The 24,964-nt window shown below is 44.0% G+C and overlaps 1 long non-coding RNA gene across 5 annotated transcripts; it reads left to right on the forward strand.

Annotated features, from left to right (window-relative positions):
• Positions 1-6,941: 6,941 nt before the first annotated feature.
• On the forward strand, positions 6,942-24,176 carry LOC132210151 (uncharacterized). 5 transcript variants are annotated; one of them, XR_009446379.1, is made up of 5 exons: positions 6,942-7,133; positions 8,824-8,979; positions 12,585-12,685; positions 18,584-22,088; positions 23,899-24,176. It is a non-coding gene; the product is annotated as an uncharacterized LOC132210151 (long non-coding RNA). The 5 variants fall into 5 exon arrangements; XR_009446380.1 differs by lacking the exon at positions 23,899-24,176 and adding an exon at positions 11,168-11,422 and having other exon boundaries at positions 18,584-22,762; XR_009446381.1 differs by lacking the exon at positions 23,899-24,176 and adding an exon at positions 11,168-11,400 and having other exon boundaries at positions 18,584-22,762.
• The last annotated feature ends 788 nt before the right edge of the window (positions 24,177-24,964 follow it).

A 24,964-nucleotide genomic window follows, 5' to 3' on the forward strand; every position in this document is an offset into this window, starting at 1 on the left:
ACCTATCTTCTTTTCTCTCCATCTTCGGTCCGCCTCCCCCTCTCTCCCTACTTATTCCAGAACCCTCTCCCCATCCCCCTCTCTCATGAAGGATCTCGGCCCGAAACATCAGCTTTTGTGCTCCTGAGATGCTGCTTGGCCTGCTGTGTTCATCCAACTTCACACTTTATTATTATGAACTTTGTCAACAATATCTGTTTTGTTTCTGATATACAACATTCACAGTTCTTTCAGCGCTTATTTTATACAGCTAAAGACCAGTGGAATGTGATGATGGTTTTCACCTCTCCCACATTTCCAGTCTGTGAGTTTCAGATTCACACTATCTGAGTGAAAAAAAAATCCTTACATCTGATCTAAAGTGTCTGTCCTAGGCACCCCCTCCCCGATACTCATTCCGCCACCAAGCACAAAGATTCATCTTGTTTACTCTGTCTGTTTCCCTCATAAATGCATACATCACACTCACTTCCTCCCCACCCTCCCCTCTCCCCCGTCTCTCAGTGCAGAACAAAAACAGAAGTTGCTAGAAAAGCTCAGCAGGCCTGGCAGCATCTGTGAAGAAAAAAATGTTAACCTTTTGTTCCGGTGACCCTTCCTCAGTCTATTCTGCTCTAACGAATCTCACCCCAGTCTCTGAGGGTGGGGAGATTCCCTGCTGATAGATTAGATTCTGTCCTGCTGGGTGTCTCTCACATTCACTTTTAGTCTTTCAGATTTGAACCATCAGCAGTGTCCTTTCGTTCTGTAATCCTAACACATGGATGATACATTATCAATAATTCAATTCATGATTCTATATGTGTTTTGTAGTTTGCTTGAAACTGTGTTAAATATTTGAGGCCTTTCTCAGTTGGGAGAGAGTTTAAATGTAGTTTCAATGTAACCAGCTCCCCACGATTCGATCAGTTGCCGGCTCTGCAGGCCTCCGATGCACTGGCTGATGACAGCAGTAAAATTGGCGACAGTTTCTTAAACAGTGAAACCTCCAGTTGTACAAAGTCTCTTCAGATCTTCGCTGAGACCCTGCACGCAGAACAGACAAAGTGTTGATCATGTCTCGTCAGCCAAATGAGAATTCCTTATGATCTGTAACAGAAATGACTGGGTTTATTGAAGCAATTTCCCAGAATTGTTCAGCGCCTGACAGAGTAGTTAGCAGTCAGGTGGGCTGCTCAAAGATGAGGGCAATAACTTTAAAATATTCATTTAAAATCCTGGAATAAGTGCTCAAAATTGGCTTTAATGTTCTGCAGGAAAAACAAAGTCATTTTGTTTCTCTCCAGCACCGTCTTTTTTTTATTTTCTTGTAATTATCTCTCTTCCTCCTCTACTTGGATTATAGGTCATCCCTCTCCTTGCTATTCAGCTGTAAACATTTTACTCACACCATCAAACACTTTTTGATCACCGTCAGAGACTTATTTTTGGACAGAGGCTCACCAGTTCCGACGTGCCACAGCGAAAACCCACAATGGCCTCCTCAGAAGACAGACACAGGATGCGACCTATAGAGTACCCTTCATCATAAAGTAATTCCCCAGAGCGGAGAGACTGCACGATGTTCTCCACAGCCTTCAACATGTCATTGATGATGACCAGCATCTCACCAAGATGATCCGTACACCTCCACTTCTCACCTTCAAACAACCTCCAAACCTCAATCAGGCTGTCGTTCGCAGCGAGCTACCCAACCTTCAGGACAACATCGACCACAACACCACACAACCCTGTCACTGGTGCCTCTGAAAGGTGTCAGATCATTGACACATATACTACCATCACATATGGGCACATCACCCATCACGTAAAGGGAAATACTTATGTGGCTCGGCCAACATTATCGATCTCATACAGTGCAGGCAAGAATGCCCCAGGCATGGTATTTTAGTGAGACCATGGCAACAAATGAATTGACTCCGTGCAACAATTGCCAGACAAGAATGTTCCCTCCATGTTGGAGAACACTTCAGCAGTAAAGTACATTAAGCTTCTGATCTTTGGGTCAGCATGTGAGGTGGCCTTTGAGACACACGACAAAGCAGAATCACTGAGAAGAAACTGATAGCCAAATTCCATGCCCATGAAGACAGCCTCAATCATTATCTTAAGTTCATGTCTACATGTGATCCCGCTGTAGTGTTCTGTATCTATAAAATCTTCCTTATTGTCCTATTTCGAAACCATCACCTTGATAATTTGTTATGACCTCTCTCTCTTGATCAGTTTGTACAGTTTTGGATTATTTATTACTTTGGTTAGACTGTCAGCAAGCGATTCTTATACCTATGACATAATTCCAGCCATAACAAGGTGTGGAGCTGAATGAACACAGCAGGCAAAGCAGCATCTTAGGAGCAGGAAAGCTGATGTTTTGGGCCTAGACACTTCATCAGAAATTGGTTTGTGCCAAGCACAAACTTATTTTTAGTTTCTTTTTGTAATTATCTCTCTGCCTCATTTAATCGGATTAAAGGTCATCCCTTCACCTGTTATTCAGCTGTTGACACTTTACTCACACCGTTTAACACTTTAGATCACCTGCAGACTGTTTATCGGAGACTGCACGCAAACCATTTGTACGATCTTTTGATCTCTCTGTCCTTGATCTCTCTGCCCATAAAATCTGGCAATGGGGATTGAAGAGCGAGGTCAAACCCTGCTGCTTGTCCCAGTCTCACTCTGTGTGGAGCTGGGGAAGAGAGAATCATTGATGGATGTGTTTTGACTCCAATCTTGTTGTAGCTTTTTCATGGGTTAAATGCAGGTCGGTGGTCACTCAAATTGCTTGATCCAAAATAACTAACGTTGAGTGCCCAGATGGTCTCAAACACCCGACTTTTCAGTTTACACCTAATGCTGATCGGTTGAGCCATACAAACTGGCATCAACAAGCCATGCAAAATCCGCTAAAGCAGGGTGTTAGCGGAGTTCTGAAGGGCCGTTGTGAAGCCAGAGCTCTTGTTGTTTTTGGAGGCTGTTGCCCATTTTCCCACTTTCAGCACCGAGAGTATCAGAGACCCAGGCAGCCACAGTTACCCAGAAGAAATGTAAACATTGCAAACTTGAAGTTGCCCAGCTCCTTCGATGTGACTGCCTGAGGTAGATCACTCATGATTTTGGTTACCGGTAAGATTCATACCCATGACTCGATAGAGACTAGAGCTCAAATGTAGTGATTTTGACTACTCAGTCAAACTATCTACAAACAATTACTGCAGCCAGGCTATGGAAGCCCTTTCACATAGCTTCTTCGTCAGATCTTCCTTATCGATTTTGTCCAAGATCTTGTTGATGAATGGTCAAAAATACTCCACCACGTCACTGTTGACAATTTGAGATTCTCCTGTTCCACCTGCAGCTGGAAAGATATCAGAAATACTGGAGTTAGAGAAAAATCTCTCAGTTGAGGGAATACCTAAGGAACAGGCGATGTCACTGTGCTACTGTTGCTGCATGATCACATCACACATGGGAATACAGGGCATCTGGGTTTGTGCAAACCAGAGATCACCCACACATTGGGAAGGACGTAGGGTCGCTGAGAGGGAGCAGACCTGTTCCTTTGCCTGGAAGGTTAAAAATGGAAAGGCTTATGATGTCAGGGATTAACTGAAGCTGAAGGGAGATTTGACGGAACTATAATGTTTACTGTTGGTTGAGGCAACGTCGACAAAACAAGGGGTTCACATTAACTGAAAAGAAATGGATCATGGGATACAAATGTCAGATTTAGATCAACATGAAGGTTATAACGGTTAAATTACCTGCAGTGAATGGTAATGACACTTACACTCAAAAGGCCAATAATGTCCAGTTTCTGATTAATCGATTGATCATGCCAAATTTTGATTTGCTGTTTGTTTAAAGTTTCCTGTCTGTGATTTGTTTTAATATATTCTGTAAAAGAAGTTTACTAAGGTCAGTGTCAGTCTCGGTTGGAAATCAGACACACAAATTATTCCTTTTGTTTGATTTAATATTTTATATGTAGGTCCTCAAATGAGCCTCAGTGAAAGAAGCTTCAAAAATCAATCACTATCAGTGCAGAGATAAAAGTATAATAACTGGTTCTAAACATTAGCACTATTTCTCTCTCCCTAGATGTTGCCAGGCTTATGGGGTGCTCCAACACCTCTCTTTTATTTCAGGAATTCACAACGTCCCTCCTCCTGGCCAAGGATGACCAGGTATACTCAGAACAGACATTGTCATACATTGTGAAGGAGGGGAGGATCCTCAGAGGAGATAGATGCATTCATAAAATCTCCCTCCAACTCCAGGTGGTCCATCGCTTCACAACTCCCTCAGTCCTGAAACTTTCTGGTTTATGAATGAATCTATCTCCTCTGAGGATCCTACTGCAGCAAAAGTAGCACAGTGAGACCACCTGTTCCTTAGGGATTTCCTCAACTGACAGAATTTTCTCTAACTCCAGTATTTCTGATATCTTTCCAGCTGCAGGTGCAACAGGAGAATCTCAAATTGTCAACAGTGACGTGGTGGAGTATTTTTGACCATTCGCCAACAATGTTGAGTTTTAGTGCTGTGCCTGTTACCTGTGAGATGTTCTGTAGCTTTAGGGCTGGTGTGTCTCCTTTAGTATGGATCTGAATCCATTTCAGTATATTGCTCTGTTTCACTTCTGCCTTACCTCTGTCTCTAATAATGTGTGAGTACCTGTCTGTTTAATGCTTCTGTTACTCTATCAGATTTCGTCCAGATGAGCTTTCCACCACATTTCTTTCATTGAACCCTATGGTTTCAGAAGCTTTGTCTTCCCACAGTATGTTTTGTAGTCAAGAATTATTCTTAATGCAGTCCTTTTCTTTTCTGTTCTGAGCTTATATTAACCAACAAGTTCTGCACCATGTCATTCATTCAACATTTCCTGATACATGAACTTTGGATCACTCTCCACAGGTATCAGTAACTATTGCCAATCCTCAGTTACCTCTGGAGAATTTGATGTTGACCTTTCTCGACGATTGCAGTCCATATAATGAAGTCGCACTTGCAACAATATTAGGTAAGGAGTTACCAAATGATCGTGAAGGATTAGTGATGTTTTCCAAAAGAACAATTTAAATGTTTTCACATTTTTGATTCAATCCAATGATCTGACATATTACACAAGGTTGTCACAAAACAATATTTGATACCAGGCACTTATTAGGACAAGTGACCCAAAACTGGCCAATGAAGTAGGTTTCAAGGAATATCCTGAACAAACAAAGGGACTTTGAAAACCAGCGATGTTTAGGGAGTAAATTCAAGAGTTTATGGCCTTGGAAACTGAGGCCATGAAAAAGGTGGGAAAGTTAAAGCCAGAAATCCACAGGAGGTTGGAAGTCAGGGAGAACAAATATCTTGACGGAAAAATCAAAAGAACAGTAGATGCTTGAAAGTAGTAACACAAACAGAAATTCATGAAAAACTCAGCATATCTGGCAGTGCTTGTGGAGAGAGAACAGCATTATTGTTTTGTGTCCAGTGACCCTTCTTCAGATATATCTCAGAGGGTTTTGCAGCTGGAGGCACCATCAAAAGAAGGTTTGATGACAAAATTTCAAAATAAGGATATGAATTTCAATACCTTGGTGCTTTGCCACCCAGCAAATGTGTATGTTAATGAACACAGGATGGCAAAACCCGAAGATGTTGAAATTGGTGAGAGTAAACACACAGGCAGTAGATTTTTGGGTCATTTCAAGATTTCAGGGCAGTAGAATTAAGAAGCCGGCCGGGAGTGTGTTTGGGGAGTTAAGTCGAGAGGTAACAAAGGAATGGATGAGAGTTTCAGCAACAGATGAACTGAGATGTTGTTGAGGTTGAAATTATACGTGGTCTTTGTGGTAATGGGCGTGGGGGTGAGAAATGTGGTTGGAAGCTCATCTTGGGGTGAAATATTGCACCATGAGTGTGAGCAGTGTGTTACCAGCCATTTACCAGGGGCAGGGATGGAGTCAGTGGTGAGGAAGTGGAGTTTGGCTGCCAGCCTGGACTGACATTTAGCATTGTCGATTTAAATGTGATCTACACCCCTTTTCAAACAGGAATGGACTTGGCAGAAGAACTGATTTATGAACCAGCTGTCAGCCTTATTGAGACAAAGTGTGGAGAAGTTTATCTGTTATGAAGTAAACTATAGTGACAACTCAGACAGCTATTTCCAGTTGAATGTGGGTTATACTGCTAGTGTCAATAACTAGCAGTGAAACGACTTATTGAAGTTTTTGCAGCCTCGGTCTTCAAACTGTTTCCTCCGTCTTGGGCTTTTACCTTCTGATTCTCCTTGTTTTCTATTGCACAGACCTTTCTTAAGAATCTCCTTTATGCTTGTTCTTTTTTGATTAACCTCCTTCTCTGCCCAATCACAGTTCATATGAACAACACTCACCTCACTTCACCACGTGGTGTTCTTCATGTTCATAATATTCTCTTTACATCTTACCTGAGGACTGTTATACCTGTACTTATTATCCTTATTTCACCGCCATTTCCCTATTCGCTGACAGAGCGGCATCAAGAGCTATCTTTAGCTTTGAGCTGCAGGAAGCCTTTTCAATCGCGACTTATTAAAAAATAACAAAAGAACTGGGATGTTGTAAATCAGGAACAAGAACAAAGTTGCTGGAAAAGCTCAGCAGGTCTGGCAGCATCTGTGAAGGTAAAAAGACAGAGTTAACGTTTCGGGTGCAGTGCCCCTTCCTCAGAGCGACTTATAAAGCCCCAGGATCGTTAATGTAACAATCATTCTCATCCAGTTCTCAGGCTCATTTATCAATGACAACAGAAAGCACTGCGCATGCTACAGGTCACAATGGCGTCTGGTTGATTGATGTCAGGGTGGGACCAATAGGAATACAGGGTTGGCGTGCATGATCGGGCGGACGTCTCTGCCCTTCTAACCAATCGGAATGAAGAGGGGGCTGGCTCAGTGCAAACCACGTGATCATCCACAAGAGCAGTGCAGGTTCGCTGAGATAAGTAGGAACTGCCGCTGACGGAGATTCCGAGACACTGAGGTGTAGAGCTGGGTGAATATAACAGGCCAAGAAGTATCAGAGGAGTAGGAAAGCTGACGTTTTGTGCCTGGTCCCTTCGCTGAGACTAAGGTTTGTGCAATTGAGGTAAGAGCAGGACCCGGTGAAGAAGGCAAAACAGCAGAAAGCGGGAGGGACGTGATATTCTTATGGGCTTGGGAGTGCACGTCGGAAAACCCACATTTGAAACTCCCAGGCTCACGTTTGCAGAAAATAAATCAACGCCTCAGATAGTGATAGGCCCGTGTGACCGCCACCATCTTTATTGGGGGCAATGATCCGTGGGGCGCATGCGCGGCAGCGTTGAAACTTTGGGGGCGGAGGTGAAGTTGGGCGCATGCGCAGCTCTCTCTGGCTGAAAGTGACAGAACGAGGTGTGGGGCTGGAGCAACACAGCAGGACAGGCAGCATCAGAGGAGCAGGAAAGCTGGCGTTTTCGGGCCCACACCCGTCTGAAATGGGGAAGGGGAAGGGGATACTGAAATAAATAGGGAGAGACGGGGAAGCAGGTGGAGAGGAGACACAAATTAAAGAGGTGGGGATGGAGCAGGGAAAGGTGAGTGTAGGCAGGGAGGGGATAGGTCAGTCAAGGGAGGCTGAACAAGGGGGTGGGATGAGGTTAGCAGGTAGGAAATGGGGGTGTGGCTTGATATGAGAGGAGGGGATAGGTGAGAGGAAGAACGGGTTAGTGAGGTGAGGAATGAGCTGGGCTGGTGTTGGACTGCGCTTGGGCCAGGGGAGGTTTTGAAGCTTGTGAAATCCACATTGACAGCATTGGGCTGCAGGGTTCCAAAGCAGAATATGAGTTGCTGATCCTGCAACCTTTGGGTGGCATCGTTATCGTGTTGTAGGAGGCCCATGATGGACATGTTGCCGGTGGAATGGTACTGCAAGGTGCAGTTGTTTATTGCAAACTGAGTGTAAATATTCTGCAAAGCAGTCCCCAAGCCTCCGCTTGGTTTCCCTGATGTAGAGGAGGCCACAACAGGTACAGCAGAGGCAGTATACCACATTAGCACCTGCATTCCCCATGCACACGGCCTAAAAGCCCGATGCTTTTTCTTGCCCTGCAGGTGTGACCGGTTCCCCTCCACTGACCCCCATGTATGACTAACTGATCTCGTCCTCACCCTCAACAACTTCTCTTTCAACTCCTCCCAACTCCTACAGACAAAGGGAGTGGCCATGAGTACCTGCATGGGCCCAAGCTATGCCTGCCTCTGTCGGTTATGTGGAACAATTTCTCTTCCATACCTACACTAGCCCCGAATCCCACCTCTTCCTCCAGTTCATGGATGACTGTATCGGCACTCCCTGCGTTTTAAGTCTGGACCCTTCTTCAGAAATGAAATGAAATGAAATTACGCAGAGCAAATTCAAACCAAGAGAAATGTTTGTTTCTTCTGGATTTCTTTCCCGGAGTGTGGGATCATAGCAGCTCGCACTGCTAACTTAGTTCTGTGCTTCCTGGTCAGATCTTTGTCGGTGTCTAATCTCTTCAGTCTCTAATGATGGATATATTTGATCTCTGTTTCGTATTTCACTGTTATTTTCTTATACCTATTGGAACTGAATATTCCACTGCTGTCCACCCCCTAACTGTGTGCTGCTCTCTTACCAGATTAATTTTTGAATGGCATCTTTCAAAGTCACGCAATATTTTCCCAGAAAGAGAGTGCATTTTTCTTCCATTTCAGACCACCAAATTCTACAGCTTTTTTATTCTGTCGTTCATTTTTGCACTTCTGCAACATTTACTCTGTTTCTCCTGCCACAGATACCAGCGATCGTTGCCAAAGCCCTGTTACCTGTGGAGAAGGTCATGTTTAACTTTCCTGTGCTGCTGCAGTTCGTATGATGAAGGTGCTCCCACAATTGTGGTCATTTGAGAAGTTACAGATCATTCATCTAGCGATACTGAAGAGCTGATGGTGTATGTCCAAATCAACAAACTATATGTATTTTTATCTAGTTTATAATTTCACAAAAATATTATCAAGAAACTTTTGATGTAAGGCCTATTAGGTTAGGTGACCAGAAACATTACCAAATTCACAGGTTTTCATGACTATCTAAAAGAAGGAGAACAAACCTGAGAGGTTTATCATAGGAATTCCAGACCATGTTGCCTGCCAACTGTAGAAACAGCCTCCAGTAGTGAAGCAATGATTAAACACATTTACAATTCATTTACTTTCAGACTCCAACAGAGTCTCAAAGGTTGTGTGGTGCAGGGAAACAGGGATAATCACGGCTCGGAATTAAATCACGGGTGAGAATTTTAAATTGTTGCTCATAAATAGGTGCCTTTGTGGGTCAGGGAGTACAGCAGTGATGAGTGAACAGGTTTTGGTACAAATGAACATGTGTGCAGCAGGATTTTATGTATTCTTGAGATTACAGGGGCGTTGAATGTGGGAGGTCAACTGGGAGTGAGTTTGCATAGTTAAATCTAGAGGTAACGCAGAACTACATGAGAGGTTCAGCAGATGAGCTGAAACTAAGGTGTCATTGTCACTGAAGTGGAACGAAATGGTTTTTGTGCAGGACTCTGCTGTTGCCTTCACCTCACTTCAGGAATTCACATGTTTGTGAATTTGTGGATGAAGTCTGTAATAAGATCAGGAACTGAGTGCCTGGCGTGCCCCAAACTGGCTGTCACTGAGCAGGTTACTGCTGAGTAAGTGCTTAATACCGCTGTTGTCAACACCTTCCATCACTTCTCCGATGATAGAGAGTAGATTGCTTGAGGGGAAATTGGTCGGGTTGGATTTGCTTTGTATTTTTGTGCTGAACAGACCTGGGCAGTTTTCCAAATTGTCAGTAGATGCCAGTGCTGTAGCAGTACTGAAACAGTTTGGCTTGGCAGGGAGCAAGCTGTACAGCACAAGTCATCGGTACTGTTGCCAGGGCCCATAATCTTTGCTGCACTATTCCTCCACTTATTAATATCATTTGAAATGAATCAGATTGGATGAAAACAGCTCACATCTGTGATCTTGCGGACCTCTGGAGAAGGCTGAGATTTATCATACAATTGGCACTTCTGGCTGAATATTCCTGCAAATGCAGCAGCCTTGTCTTGTGTGTGGATAGGTTGGGCTCCTCTGTCAGTAAGGATGGGGATTTTTTGGCATGCTTCCTCCAGTTTAATTGCCCATCACCATTCGCTACTGGGTGTGGCAGAACTACAGAGCTTAGATCTGATCTACTGGCTCTGGGATGGCTCAGCTCTCACTCTTGCTGCTTATGCTATTTGGCATGCAGATCGTCCTGTTGGGAAGTTTAACCAGGTTGGCACCTTATTTTTAGCTATGCCTGATGCTGCTCTTGGCATGCCCTCCTATACTATCCATTCAATAGGTGTGGTTCCCCTGGATTAATGGTAATGGTTGAGTGCGAAATATGTTGGCCCCTGAGGTTTCAGATTGTGCTGGAAAGTTCTGCTGTTGATGCCCCACAAAGCTTCATAGATGTTTGGTTTTGAGCCCCTGTATCTGTTCCAAGTCTGTCCCATTTACCCGATGTTAGTGCCACTCAACACAATGGAGGGCATTATCAAGTTTAAGATGAGGCTTCGTCTCCACAGGACTGTGCGGTGGTTGCTGTTATCAATCTTGTCACAGACAGATGCATCTGCAGCTGGGAAATTCGTGACAATGAGATCTGCTATGTTTTTCCCTTCTGTTGGTTGTGGCAGCACCTGCTTCAGTCCCACCCAAGTAGTGTTTTTTTCCCTTTAGGATCCAACCAGCCTGACTGGTAATCCTGCTGTGAACTACTCATAGGGGGCATTGAGTACACTTATTGCCACTTACACTCTGTGCTTACACCAATTGCTGTTCAACATGGAGGTTTTATGAAAATTCTCTCTTGGGATGTGGAAGCCGCTGGCTGACCAGCATTTATTGCCCATCCCTAATTCCCCTTAAGGCAGTTAAGAGTCAACCACATTGCTGTGGGTTTGCAGTTACCTGTCAAGCAGATCAGGTAAGGATGGCAGATTTCCTTCCCGAAAGCACATAAGCGAACCCAAATAATCAGCAATGGTTTCATGTTCATTGTTCGGCTATTAATTCCACATCATTATTTAATTCAAATTCCACCATTTGCCATGGCAGGATTCGAACCCAGGTCCCCGGAATGGTGTCTGGGTCTCTGGATTAATAATCTGGCGATAATACTGTTTATCAACTGAGGGAGGATGGTCCATGGCATTCAACAGGAGCCATGAGTCTTCCAGGCGTCAGAGTCAATGTCGTATTCCCAGGTCAATTACTGCGATCAGAATAGCACTGTGCTGCCATGTCTGTCCTGCTCCTGGGACAGGCCTTCACTACGGACCTTGATGGTGGTGTGTGTCACTTGTCTATAAGGTAGATTCTAAGCATATGATGCTGTTCCTTGCCTAGTCTTTGAGCCATCGCTCCAAATTTTGCCACTCACCCCCGATATTAGTGAGGAGGAGTTTATGGAATCGATAGGGCTGATTTCTGCAGTTGTCTTTCCTTGTGCCTTGGCAGATGCCAAGCGGGCCACCCAGCTTCATTCCTTTGTTGAGACTTTGCATTGATTTGTAACTGAGTGGCTTGCTGAGTTTAGCAAATTTCTTTCCCTGAAGGACGTCAGGTTTTTTTCTTTTTCTGCCATTAGCAATGGTACCATGGCAACAGTTGATTCTTAATTCCAGTTTTTTTTATTGAATTCAAAGTCCACCATCTGCTGAGATGGGGTTCAAAACCGGACTTCTGTTGTGCATTTTAATATTCTGGATAAAAGTTAATTCATCAGGTTTGTTCCTTCAGTTTTGAATATCTCTAACACAGGCATTGTTTTTTTTTGCAAACCATTGTCCATCATCCTGTCTCCTCCTTCCTCTCCTCCAACAACAAGTGAGGGAGACACATAGAAACTCCATGTCACTCAGATTGAGACAATCCTAATCAGATGCCTCTGCTGCTTCCCTCTCTTCCATTAACCCACCAAACCAAATTGCCATGCACTTTGCTCGTCGTTTGAGTCCCAAACTTTCATCTTTCTCCAGTCTTGTGTGAAGCCTTATCAGAGCTCGTCTTAATCCTTTGCCCTATTCCTGCGAAACCACAAACATTCTAAGCCTCCCTTATTTCTCCTCCTTCTCCTCCTCCTTGCCTCTTCCCCCCCATGCCAGTTCAGACATTGTCCTTGTTCTGTCTGCTCCTCTTTTCTGGTGATGTCCATCTCATCCATTCTGTTAAAAACCAATATTTGACGTCACTGTCATTGGAAAATCCCACTGCATCTCTTTCTCTTTCCTGTCACTAAACCTTGGCCATTCTTTGCCATGTGTCGAAGACCTACAGTTCTGGTTAGTGACATGAAGTCCCAAGGTTTAAATTCCTAGAAACCCGAATAGATTTCCCTCTGAAACGATGACTGACCTCCACAAGGGAGAATGTGTAATAGGGACAATGCACAGTCATCTTCGGCCAGGATGAGGGGATGTTGTGAATTTCTACCCGGACTGACAGTGATGGATGTTATGAATTTGTGTTACAGGATATTACAAGTGGACTTTCAGGTGGGGAAACTCAATAATTGTAACCCCAAACTCTGACAGAGTTCCTCACTTCATCAACATCTGGATATTTGCATTGTGTGTGAGTATTGTGTTCCTGCTAATTTCTCATTTGCCGTCTATTTTTTTTTGTCTTAAATCACCCCATTCTCTCAATAGATTGTCCCTAAAATTTTCAATATATGTCCTGTATTGTTTTTATGATCAGTCATGTGTACATTTTATCATGCTAAAGTGTTTCATTTGTAAACACCTCTATCAATGGTCCCCTCAAAATACTTTGTTACAAGGAGAGCAATCTCAGTTTCTCCAAGCACCTGATTCCTCAATGACTGTTGGCTGTCTGTAAGGCACTCGTCTGGATTGTGTTGGAACATTTTCCACTTCCCTGCATTAGTACAACCCCAACACTATTTGAAAAAGTGAACATCCTCCAGATGAAGCACTGTGTCAGAGTGGTGTCCCATCCACCACATTCAACATTCCCCTCTACACCACCGAGGCAAAGTGGCATCACTGTGTCAAAGGTAAAGTCACCACTGCCCTACCTGACCATAGGGCTGGTTTAACCTGAAGATTACCACACCCCAGGCGAGGGGAGAGGTTGAGAAGGAGAGTCCATCTATCATAGATGGATATTCTCTATGTACCAGCAACCTCCAAGTCACATGAAAGAAAAATTTTAAAAATAAACAGTCCTAACCATGCAACTAAAAACCCTCTTCCTACAAACCATTCTGTTAAATCTCCTCTGCCCCCTATCCGGGTCCCTCCCGTCCTTCACAGTGTGTGGGGGATCTTTGGTTTGCACAGACTCAGCTCGTCTCTGTTCCTGCCTGTGATGTCATCATGCTGTGACAATGGCACTGAACCTCACTGTCTGTGAGGGTGGTAGGCACAGAGATCCTCATAGCGTTTCAGGCATATATAGATGCCCACTTGTGATGCCAACGCAGACAAATGTATGGGCCAAGTGCTGGAAAATTAGATTAGAGTAGTTAGGTGGTGGTTTTTAACTGGCAGAGGCTGGATGGGCCACAGAGCCCTTTTCTGTACTGTCGATTCAGAGACACTTCACAGAGAAGATGCCAAGCAATAGTTCAAGCAATTTTTTTCCCTCTCAGGAAAGGAGATGTTAGAATAGATGACTCATAATTGGTTAATGTTTTTGGGAAACGAGTGAGGTATAGAGATGAAGCGGTTTACCAGGAAATTCTGGAGCTTGAATCCCAGGAATTTGCAAGTGCCACCATCAAGTGGAGGAATAAAAATGGGGCATCATCATTAGGACTGTATTAGAGGAAGGGACATATTGAGATTTGTGAGGCTGGAGAATATTAGAGACGGGAAGGGTTCTGAGACTGTCGAAGATTTCAAAAATAGGGAAAAGTGTGGGATTGGAGGAAGTCAGAGAAATGTTGAGGATTGAGAGGCTGGAGGAGACCTCAAACAAAAGGAGGTTTGTCAGGTTAAAGGCAATTACACAGCTAAGGAAGTTTATACGGGCTGGAGGAATTTACACAGATAGGAGAGTGTTGAGGCTGGAGGAGACTGGAGATAGGAGGCTTGAGAGACTGGAGGAATCTACAGAGACCGTGAGAGATCTGAGGCTAGAGGGGGATTCCAACAATCGGCAGGTCATGAGGCTGGAGAGAGATTCCAGTGATAGGAAAGGTGGTAAGGCTCGAAGGTGGAGCCTGCAATCGTGCAGGCTGAAGGGTCATTCTCATGATAGGGAGGGTAGTGAGGATTGAGATATGATTCCTGCGATAGGGAGTGTGGTGAGGCTGTAGGGTGGATTATCAAATAAGCGGCACAGTGGTGCACTTACAGCACACAGAGTGCAGTAGTGAGAGAGAGTGGTTCACTGCCACTTTCTCTAAATCAAATAAAAATGGACAATCAATATTAGTCTGGGCAGCAAAGACCACGTCCCATAAGTAAATTACAATTTTGATGGGTGATAATGGGAACTGCAGATGATGGAGCATCCGCGATAACAAAGTGTGGAGCTGAATGAACACAGCAGGCCAAGCAGCAAATGTTGTGTTCACTCAGCTCCACACTTCGTTATCTATAATTATGATGGGTTTCTGGTTTGGAGAGAGCTAACAGAAGCACGGATGATTCTCCTTTGGGCTAATTAGCAATGATTTAGTTTAGTAGGTTTATTTCCCGGATATTAGTTTGCAGAGAGACAAAAATTATTAACATTGTGACAATGTTTGGTAACTGCAGAATACAACATTCAGATAATTGGCAAATAATGCAGGGTGAAAACTTGAAGGTTACTTGACTCAGCAAGTTCCCAGAATCTGCAACAGTCTGTGTGGCAGCCAGATGCAGATTCAGTAGTTATTCTCAAAGATTTGGGATTTAACTTTTCAAGGTACGATCAAGAGGGCCATGGACAAATGGCAGGGAATTGGGTCAGATTTGCAGCACCTCTAGAATGAGAGTGAAGCTTTTGTCAGGGTTCCAGAATTCCAGTAAAGTTAGATCACATGTGATTCAGGAAGAGCTTGCTAATTGGAAACAAAATTGGTTTAGTTTTTGGAGAGAACGCGGTGCTGGAGGATTTTTTCAGAGTGGAGTTCTGTGACCAGCGTGTTCCACAGCAATCGGTACAGGGTCCACTTATGTTTCTCATTTACACGAACAATTTGGATGAGAATTTAAGGGACAAGATTAGTAAGTTTGCAGATTATACTGAATTGGTGGTATAGTGGTTAGTGAAGGTTATCTGAGATGACGGTGACATGTTAATCATTTGGGTCAATGGGTTGAGGAGAAGATGAAGCTCAATTTGAATAAATGTGAAATATTGTATTTTGGTAAAATGAACAAGGGTAGGAATTACACAACTGATGGTTGCACCCAGGGTAGAGTTGTGGAACAGAGAAATGCTGAGATTCACTGCATAATTCTTCGAACTTTATGGAGACAGGCCAACAGGGTGGTTAGTAAATTGTGATGCATACTTTCCTTCATTGCTCAGACCTTTGAGTATAGGAGTTGGGATGTTATGTTGAGGTTGTACAGGACATTGAGGCTTCATTTGAGGTATTGCGTGCAGTTCTGGTCGCCCTGTTACAGGAAGGACATGATTATTATTAAACTGGAGACAGGTCAGAAAAGACTTGCTGGGATGTTACCAGGAATGGAGGGCTCGATTATCAAAATAGACTGCCAAAGCTTGAACTTTTCTCACTGGAGCATAGGAGGTTACAGGGTGACCTTACAGATGTTCAGAAAAAACATGAGGGGCACAGATTATGCAAATATTAAGGGGTTTTTTCCCCTAGGTTGGGTGATTAAGACAAGGGGACATGTAAGGTGAGAGGAGAAAGACATATTTAAAAACGACATGAGGGACAATTTTTCTTTTACATTGTGGTTCATGTGTGAAACGAACTTTCAGAGGAGGTGGTGGATGCGGGCACAGTCGCATTGTTTAAAAGACATTTGAATTAGGACATATATAAGAAAGGTTTAGAGGAATATGTGCCAGATACAGATAGATGGGATCAGTTTAAATATAAAAGTTGTATATTTAATATACATTTCTAAATTGGAGTAAGGCCAACTTTGACATTATTGGGCAAGAACTTCCAAACGATGATCGGGAGAGGTAATATGCAGGTAAAGGAATGCTTGGAAAGTGGAAGGCCTTCGAAAATGAAATAGGGAGAGTCCAGAGACAGTATGTTCCTTCTCATGTGAAGGGCAAGGCTGGTAAATGTAGGGGCTATTGGACGACTGAAGAAATTGAGGCTGTGGTCAAGAAAAAGAAGGCAGCGCATGTCAGGTCATGACAGCAGGAACTGGGTCAATCCCTCGAAGTATAAGGGCAGTTGGAGTATACTCAAGGGAAATGAGAATGGCAACAAGGAGCCATCTTTGGCAAATAGGGTTAAGGGTAATCCCAAGAGATTCTGACACTTCATTTGGGACAAAAAAACAACGAGGGAGAAAACAGGGCCTTTTTAAAGATCAACATGGCTGTCTATGTGTGGAACTGCAGACTGAGATGCGAATGAGTCTTTCACATTAGTATTTACTGCAGAGAAGGATATGGAAGCAAGAGAACTTGGACACATAAATAATGAGTTGTGAGAAGTGTCCATATTACAGAGGCCTGGGTGCTGGACGTCTTAAAATGCATAAAGGTGAATAGGTCCCTGGCACCTGATCAGGTGTTATCCACAAACTGTGAGAAGCTGGGGAAGAGAGACCTGGGTTTGATTCCAGCCTCGGGCGACTGTCTGTGTGGAGTTTGCACATTCTCCCTGTGTCTGCGTGGGTTTCCTCCGGGTTCTCCGGTTTCCTCCCACAGTCCAAAGATGTGCAGGTTAAGTGGATTGGTCATGCTAAATTGCCTGTAGTGTTTAGGGGTGTGTGGGTTATAGGTGGATGGGTCCGGGTGGGATGCTTCAAGGGACAGTGTGGACTTCTTCGGCCGAAGGGCCTGTTTCCACACTGTCGGGAATCTAATCTAATCTAATTACTAGGCCCCTTGCTGAGATATCTGCATCACTGAGACACTGGGGAAGTGTCAGAAGTTGGGGTGGCTAATCTGGTGCCATTCTTAAAGGAAAAGCCAGAGGACCATCGACCATTGAGCCTGATGTCAGTGGTGGGTAAATTGCTGGAGGGGATTCTGAGGGACAGGGCTTGCATGTGTTTAGAGAAGCAAAGACTGATTATGGATAGTCAACGTGGCTTTGTGAGTGGGAAATCTTGAGTAACTAACTTGATTGAGTTTTTTGAGGAAGTGACAAAGAATGTTGAAGAAGACAAAACAATGGACGTTTTCGATATGGGCTTCAGCAAGGCATTCACCAAAACTCCACATGACGGACAGGTTAGCAAGATGAGATCAAGTGGAATCCAGGGAGACTGAGCTATTTGAAACAAAATTGGCTTGAAGGTAGGAAACAGGATCGTGGTGGGTGTGTTGTATTTTTTTCAGTCTGGAGGACTATTAACAGCAGTGTGCTGCAAGGATTGGTGCTGGCTTCACTGCTTTTTATCATTGATACAACTCATGTGGAATGCATATTGGAGGAATGGTTAGTAAGTGTGCAGATGACGCAAATTGTTTATGCAGTAAACAGCAAAGAAGGTTGTCTCCAAGGACAATCGGATCTTAATCAGATGGGTCGAATGGCCCAGGAGTGATAGAAATCAGTTTAGTTTGGATAAATGAGTGCTTTTGCATTATGGTAATGAAAATCACGGCAGGGCTGAAACACTTATTGATGAGGCCCTGGGGACTGTTACGCAACAGCGACTCCTTGAGGTGCACGTGCACAGTTCCTTGAAGGTGGATTGCAGGTACAGAAGGTACTGAAGATGATATTTGCTATGCTGGCATTAATTGGTCAGTGCATTGAGTGTAGGAGTTGGGAGGTCATGTTATAGGCTGAACAAGGCATTGATTATGCTGCATTTGGAATACTGTGTTCAGTTCTGGTCTCCCTGCTATAGGAATGATGCAGTTAAACTTAGCAGGGTGCAGGAAAGATTTAGAAGGATGTTGGAAGTTTTGAGCTGCAGGGAGAGGCCGAATATGCTGGGGCTATTTTCCCTGGAGCATTGAAGGCTGAGAGGTTACCTTAGAGGTTAATAAAATTATGGTGGGCATGGAGTGAGTAGCCAAGGTTGTTGACCTGGGGTTGGGGAGACTGGAACTAAACACATTGGTTTAAGCTGAGAAGGAAATTTTTTTAAGGGAAAGTGGGTGGTGCCTGTGTAGAATGACCTGCCAGAGGAACTGGTGGAAGCTGGTACAATTATGACATTTAAAAGGCATCTGGATGGGTATGTCAATAGGTTGGGTTTAGAGGAATATGGGTCAATTGCTTGCAAATGGGATTAGATTAATTTGGGACATAGGGTCAGCATGGACAACTGGGATGAAAGGGATTGGTTTGTGCTGTACAACTCTGACTAAGCATTTTTTTTGTTTTCATTTCAGATTTCCACAATTTTACTTCTGCACTGTTCTTAACCTTTTGATCCCTCTGAAATACTGAGTTACAATGCCTGCCCTTCCTCCCTGGCTCTCCCACCTCTCTTTGAGCAGTTTTGTGCAAATACTGACTGGATCCCTTGCCTGGAGGATATTTATTTCAATTTGTCCTAATGATGATCCAGCACATTTCCCAAGTGTCGCTCCATAAATGTCCAGAGGATTTCTCGATTTCACAATCTGTGGTTGTTCTTCTGGTTCCTCACTCACTGCACTTGCTTTCTGTTTGAAAGCTTAGTCTGCAATTGGAGAATACAAACAGGTCCACATCCAGCTCTGACAGTCACTTTGTTTATCACAAACCAGTTACCTCAGGATTTTGAACATTGGAGGAAAAAGCAGCATTCACACTGGGGAGAAATGCACATGGTCTGTAAAGAGTCTGTGAAGATTCATCTGAAATGTCCGAGCACCAGCGCAGTGACACTGGAGAGAGACTGTGGAAATGTGCAGATTGCAGGAATGAATTTTTTAATCCGTCCCAGCTAGAAACTGACCACCAGAGTCACACTGGAGAGAAACCATTCACCTGCTCTGATTGTGGAATGGGATTCACTCAGTCCTCTAACCTGCTTAAACACCAGTGAGTTCGCACTGTAGAGAAACCATTTGCATGCTTGAAATGTGGGAAAGCATTCACTCAGACATCTCAACCGCTGATGCACGAGCGAATTCACACTGGAGAGAGACCGTTGGCCTGTTCTGTGTGAGGGAAAGGCTTTGCTGACTCGAATTGCCCGCTGATCCACCAGCGACTTCACTCTGGGGAGTGACCATTCGTCTGCTCCCAGTGTGGGAAGGGATTCACTTGCTCACCTAACCTACAGAGCGTTCACACTGGGGAGAAACCATTCACCTGCTCTAAATCTGTGAAAGCATTCACTTGGTCACCCTACCTGCTTGTGTTCCAGCAGGTTCACACTGGGGAGAACCCATTCATGAGCTCTGACTGGGGAAAGCATTCACTCAGTTATCCAAACTGTTAACACACCAGTGACTTCACAATGAAGCACAGTTGAAGGATTTTGCTGTCACTCTCACTATCAAGTGAACCGTGTTTTTGGGCTGTATTTACTGATGTTACTGATCCCTGCTCAATTAAAAGTACAGGTATTGTGGATAAAATGTTAATATCAGTTGTGTATCTGTCAGGTAGAGTTTGGAAATAGTCACGTTATCACGACACATTGACACATTCTCACTGACTAAAGACGAGCCGCCCGCACAGTATGTGAAAAGGGATTTCCTGGTTCATCCGGACTGGTGAACGAGCAGCAAATTTCTGAGTAACTGTGAAGTCGGTTTTTGATTCTGCAGTTAGCTATATCCAAACCATGCTTTTTGGGCTTGCTTCTGGAGATCATAGAATCCCTCCAGTCTGGAAGCAGACCATTTAGCCCATCGAGTTCCCAATGAACTTAGAGTGTCCTACCCAGACCCTGCCTGCGTGGGTTTCCTCCAGGTGCTCTAGTTTCCCACAGTCCAAAAATGTGCAAATTCGGTAGAATGACAATGCTAAATTGCCCATAGTGTCTTGTGTGCAAAATGCAGGGTAGGGTGTGAGACTGGGTGAGATGCTGTTTGGAGGGTTGATAATGGACTGAATGGCCATCTTCCACACTGTAGGGATTCTATGTTGATCGAAATGGCCCTTTATTTGTTGTGTCTGGTCAATATGTTTGCACACCTTCTACAATTATGGATTCTATTGCTCTCCACAGACATCTTTCAACTACTAATAGATATTTGTTTATTGGAAACAATCAAAGGAAAGTTTTAAATCCAACAAAAGATTGGGATGAGTCATGTTCTATATCCCTGATAGCCGATTGCAAAAATGCAATGAAACCTGGTGACCTGTCCATGGGGAATGCAGTCTCTTCAGATCTTTACCAGGTGTCCATAGCAGTGACAGATCTTGTGATGAATACAAAAAGCTAGACATTGTGTGATATCTAGTATATATTTCCTATTTAGTCTGCTGTCCATTACTCCACATGTCAAGTTTGTTTTCGGAGACCCTCACGGACTTGCTGCAATCACAAGACACTGACCTGTTTAGAAAAACACAAATCCTTTTATTACCAAGCAAGTACAAGCTGTGGAGAATCACTGTACTCAACCCGGCACAGAGAGCAGAGTCTCGCAAGTAATTCTCCCCAAGCAGCAGACAGTGCCCGCTTATTATACTTTACAAAAGCCACGATACTGAAAATGACTTCACAATTTATAATGGCATGATGCATAAAACAATTACTACAACAGACAAAAATAGGATACCAAGCAATTATTACATCAAGAACATAAAAGACCAGCTTATAGTATCGATTGCTAGTGAAGTAGCTGCTAATGGCAGGAGGCGATTTTGAGTTGTTGTCGAGGACGGATTGTGATTTCAAGTTGCCAGTGTGTCTGACTAGAACAAAGTCAGTGCCCTGGCCCCTTTGCCAGTGACAGAAGTTACATGCTTTAGAGGTTTCACACCCTTACAAATTTTCCCCACCTAACCCTATTTGAAACAGTTTGATTCTAGTTTCAATTCAGACAGGAAGCTTAAGACAGTGTCTGCATACCGATGTGTGAGAAGAAAAGGAGTGAAAAAAGCTTTACGCTGAATTCCTAGCTGGGCAGGAAACTTCAGGGTAGTGCCTGCATACCGATGTGTAGGTAGATATGTAAATTAAAGTCTTTTATCTGCATTTGATTTCTATACAGAGACTTTAATTTATAGAAGTATATAAATCAATGGGCTGTCATCACATTAACATCTCACTCAGAGACTGAGATACGGTCTGGTGACCTAGATTTGAATCACACCATTCCAGATGGTGGAATTTGAGTTTTTTTTTAAATCTAGAAATAAGAATCTAATGATGACCATGAATCTGTTGTCAGTCAGAAAAACCCATCTGTTCACCTCTGTCCTTTAGGGAAGAAAACTTCCATTTTTATCCAGTGATATCAAGATTCCATGAATGATTGATTTTTTTTTAACAAAAAAAAACTCCTGCAAATACAGTTATCTCTGTCTTAATTTATTTAGCAACCGACAGTTCAAACTGGTTGATGGTCACTTTCACTTCTAATCAAGTTGTGGCCGTTTCATGATTGAAATTTTTAAAAATGCATGAAAGGAACCACAGTTGTTCTCGTAGGAACAATGCATGCTCTGACATGTTTGAAAAAAATACTTCATCTCACTTATCAGCCACATATCAAAGCTGACCAGATCCTGATGCAGTGAACCATGAAAGTGAAATTCTTCACCGTCTTATCTACTTGTGTTGCGATTTCAGGGAGCGATGGACTTGAACCTCCCAATCTCCTGAACACCTTTGAGAATTTCATCAAACTGACGCCCAGTGGCAGGAATGGACAGGGTCAGCTTGGATTGATGCTCATAATTCAGGCTCAACAAATCTACTGGACCATTTTGGGAATGAAATTAGTGGTGAGTGTGGCCACCTCTCTGTACTGTAGTGATACAGATCCCCTGATCCCGATTGTCTCAAATGGCTGACTGACAGTGTCGAAGTCCCTGGGCTGATATCGAATGATTCCTTGGCCATGCTGTGTCAGGATCTCCTGACTGAATACTATTCCCCCTTGCCCTGACTGAGAACTGTTTCCCTGAGAATTTGAGACGTGCCCATTTGGTCGAAACACATGTGTTTGTTGCCACAGGTGCTGACCACCCCTTGACTGACTGCTGGTAATAACAATGCTAAGCTGCCTGGCTTATGCCTGCGATAAACACCAGGCAAGACAGGAGCACTGTGAGGCATTAAGTTCTAGTTGAAACATCAAAGTGCAAAAATGTCAATGAAGGGCAGAGATATTGCGGCATAACTCCTGTCAGGTGCTGAAAAGCTTGTAGAGTTCTTAGAGCAAGAATGTACTTTGTGGACAGGCAATTCTGCATCTTGATTTAGCATTTTTATTTAACTCTGGCTCATTTTGCTAGATTTGTAAATATCTCTCGGTCTGGCTAATGTGAGAATTGGCTTTCGGAGTAATGTGCCACTGACTGTCATTCACAGTTGTATCTCGCATCAGTGAATTGGTAATCTGATTAAGCTCACAGGCCTTGGCATGAGAAAAATAAAGCAGTCACATGCACACTTGTTTGATTAGTTGCTCTGCACTCAAATGAAAAACGTGTGTTGTACATGCCATATCCTTTCCTGGCTCAGTGTTTCCAAAATCTGTAGTTCAATACATCCCAAGTCATCATCAAAGTCAACACTAGTGAATACTTCGATGGCTTCATTTTTTTTTTCTGAAATGCTATTTGTAATGAGGTAGTGTTGGCAGGCGATTTGCTTTTACTTCTGATGCCATGTGTGGATATTTGGGGATGGTGTTGGTGGGAAGGTGCGGCATTACCAGGGATGAGGCACTAACATTCAGAGCAAGTGTTGAACATGCAAAAAAGGACAGATTAACAGTTACCTTGGAACAAGCATATTTGGAGAAAGTTGGGTGAGAGCACTGAGAGAAAGCACTTTGGTGGCATGGTGGCTCCATGGTGAGCACTGCTGCCTCACAACACCAGGATCCGTGTTCGAGTACAGCCTTGGGCGACTGCCTGTGTGGAGTTTGCACATTCTCCCTGTGTCTGTGTGGGTTTCATCAGGATGCTGCCACAATCCAAAGATGTGCTGGTTAGGTGGATTGGCCATGTTAAATTGCCTGTAATGTTTAGGGAGGGGTAGATTAGGTGGGTTGTAGGTCTGGCTGGGATGCTCTGAGTTTTGGTGTGGAATTGTCAGGCTGAAGGGCCTGTTGAGCAGATGCTGGAGAATCCGAGATAACAAGGTGTAGAGCTGGATGAACACGGCAGGAAGGCTGACATCTCATGCCTAGACCCTTCCTCAAGTTTTGATTAGACTGTTTTTAGAATTGGTTCAAAGAGACTATAACCAGTTTGGAAATACAGCAAATGGCACAAGCTCCTACTCCTTACTCCAACAATCAGTTTAACATAGGGCCTTAAAAATAAAGGACACATCAGATATTAAAACTGACAAGACACACTGAAGTCAACTAAGTAGGCCAAAAAACAAGGCCCTTATAGTGCTGGACTACCTTAAGTCCCAGTTACCTTCCATATTTTCCATCAGCCTGACTGGGTGCAAAGACTTGTAAATCACTGCTGTCAGTTTTTACTGTTCCCAAACTCCTGGGCTTCCTGACCAGGGCAAACAGTCAGTTTACACCAACACTTTTTCAGCACCTTTTCTATAAATCTCTCTTCGCAGTGAATGTAGATCATCGGAAAGGTACCAATCAGATGAGACAGGGCAGAGCTGACGTCACTAACAAGCCTCGTCAACCAGTTCCATGACTACCGGAGGGTCAGTGAGATTGCAGCAACAATCGGTACAGAACCGCACATTCAGAGAATGTCCCAGCACAGGGGAAGGTGCTTCAGCCTGTCACTGTCTGCATCAGCGATAATGTGAACTGCAGATGCTGGAGAATCCAAGATAATAAAGTGTGAAGCTGGATGAACACAGCAGGCCAAGCAGCATCTCGGGAGCACAAAAGCTGGTGTTTCGGGCCGAGACCCTTCATCAGAAAAGGGGGATGGGGAGAGTGTTATGGAATAAATAGGGAGAGAGGGGGAGACGGACTGAAGATGGATAGAGGAGAAGATAGTTGTCTGTTGGTTTGTTCGCCGAGTTTGGCAAATGAATTGCAAACGTTTCGTCTCCAGTCGAGAAGACATCATCAGTGCGTAGCTGCTGCTGCGTACGAGAAGATAGGTGGAGAGGAGGCAGGCCGGTCAAAGAGGCGGGGATGGAGCCAGTAAAGGTGAGTGTAGGTGGGGAGGTAGGTAGGGGATAGGTCAGTCAGGGTGGACGGACTGGTCAAGGGGTCGAGATGAGGTTTGTAGGTAGGAGATGGGGGTGCGGCTTGAGGTGGGAGGAGGGGACAGGTGAGAGGAAGAACAGGTTAGGGAGGCGGGGACAAGCTGGGCTGGTTTTGGTATGCAGTGGCGGAAGGGGAGATTTTGAAGCTTGTGAAATACACATTGATACCATTGGGCTACAGGGTTCCCAAGCAGAATATGAGTTGCTATTCCTGTAACCTTCAGGTGGCATCGTTGTGGCATTGCAGGATGCCCGGGATGGACATGTCATTTGCAGAATGAGAGGGGGAGTTGTTTAGTGTGAACCGAGCATGGGTGATCTGCAGACTTGTCCCCAAGCCTCCGCTTGGTTTCTCCGATGCAGCAGAGCCACAACGGGAACAGCGGATGCAGTATACCGTATAAGCAGATGTGCGGCCTGGGATTGAGATGATGAGGGAGGAGTAGGGGAA

This window comes from Stegostoma tigrinum, chromosome 11 (assembly GCF_030684315.1).
Source record: "Stegostoma tigrinum isolate sSteTig4 chromosome 11, sSteTig4.hap1, whole genome shotgun sequence".
Lineage (NCBI taxonomy): Eukaryota > Metazoa > Chordata > Chondrichthyes > Orectolobiformes > Stegostomatidae > Stegostoma > Stegostoma tigrinum.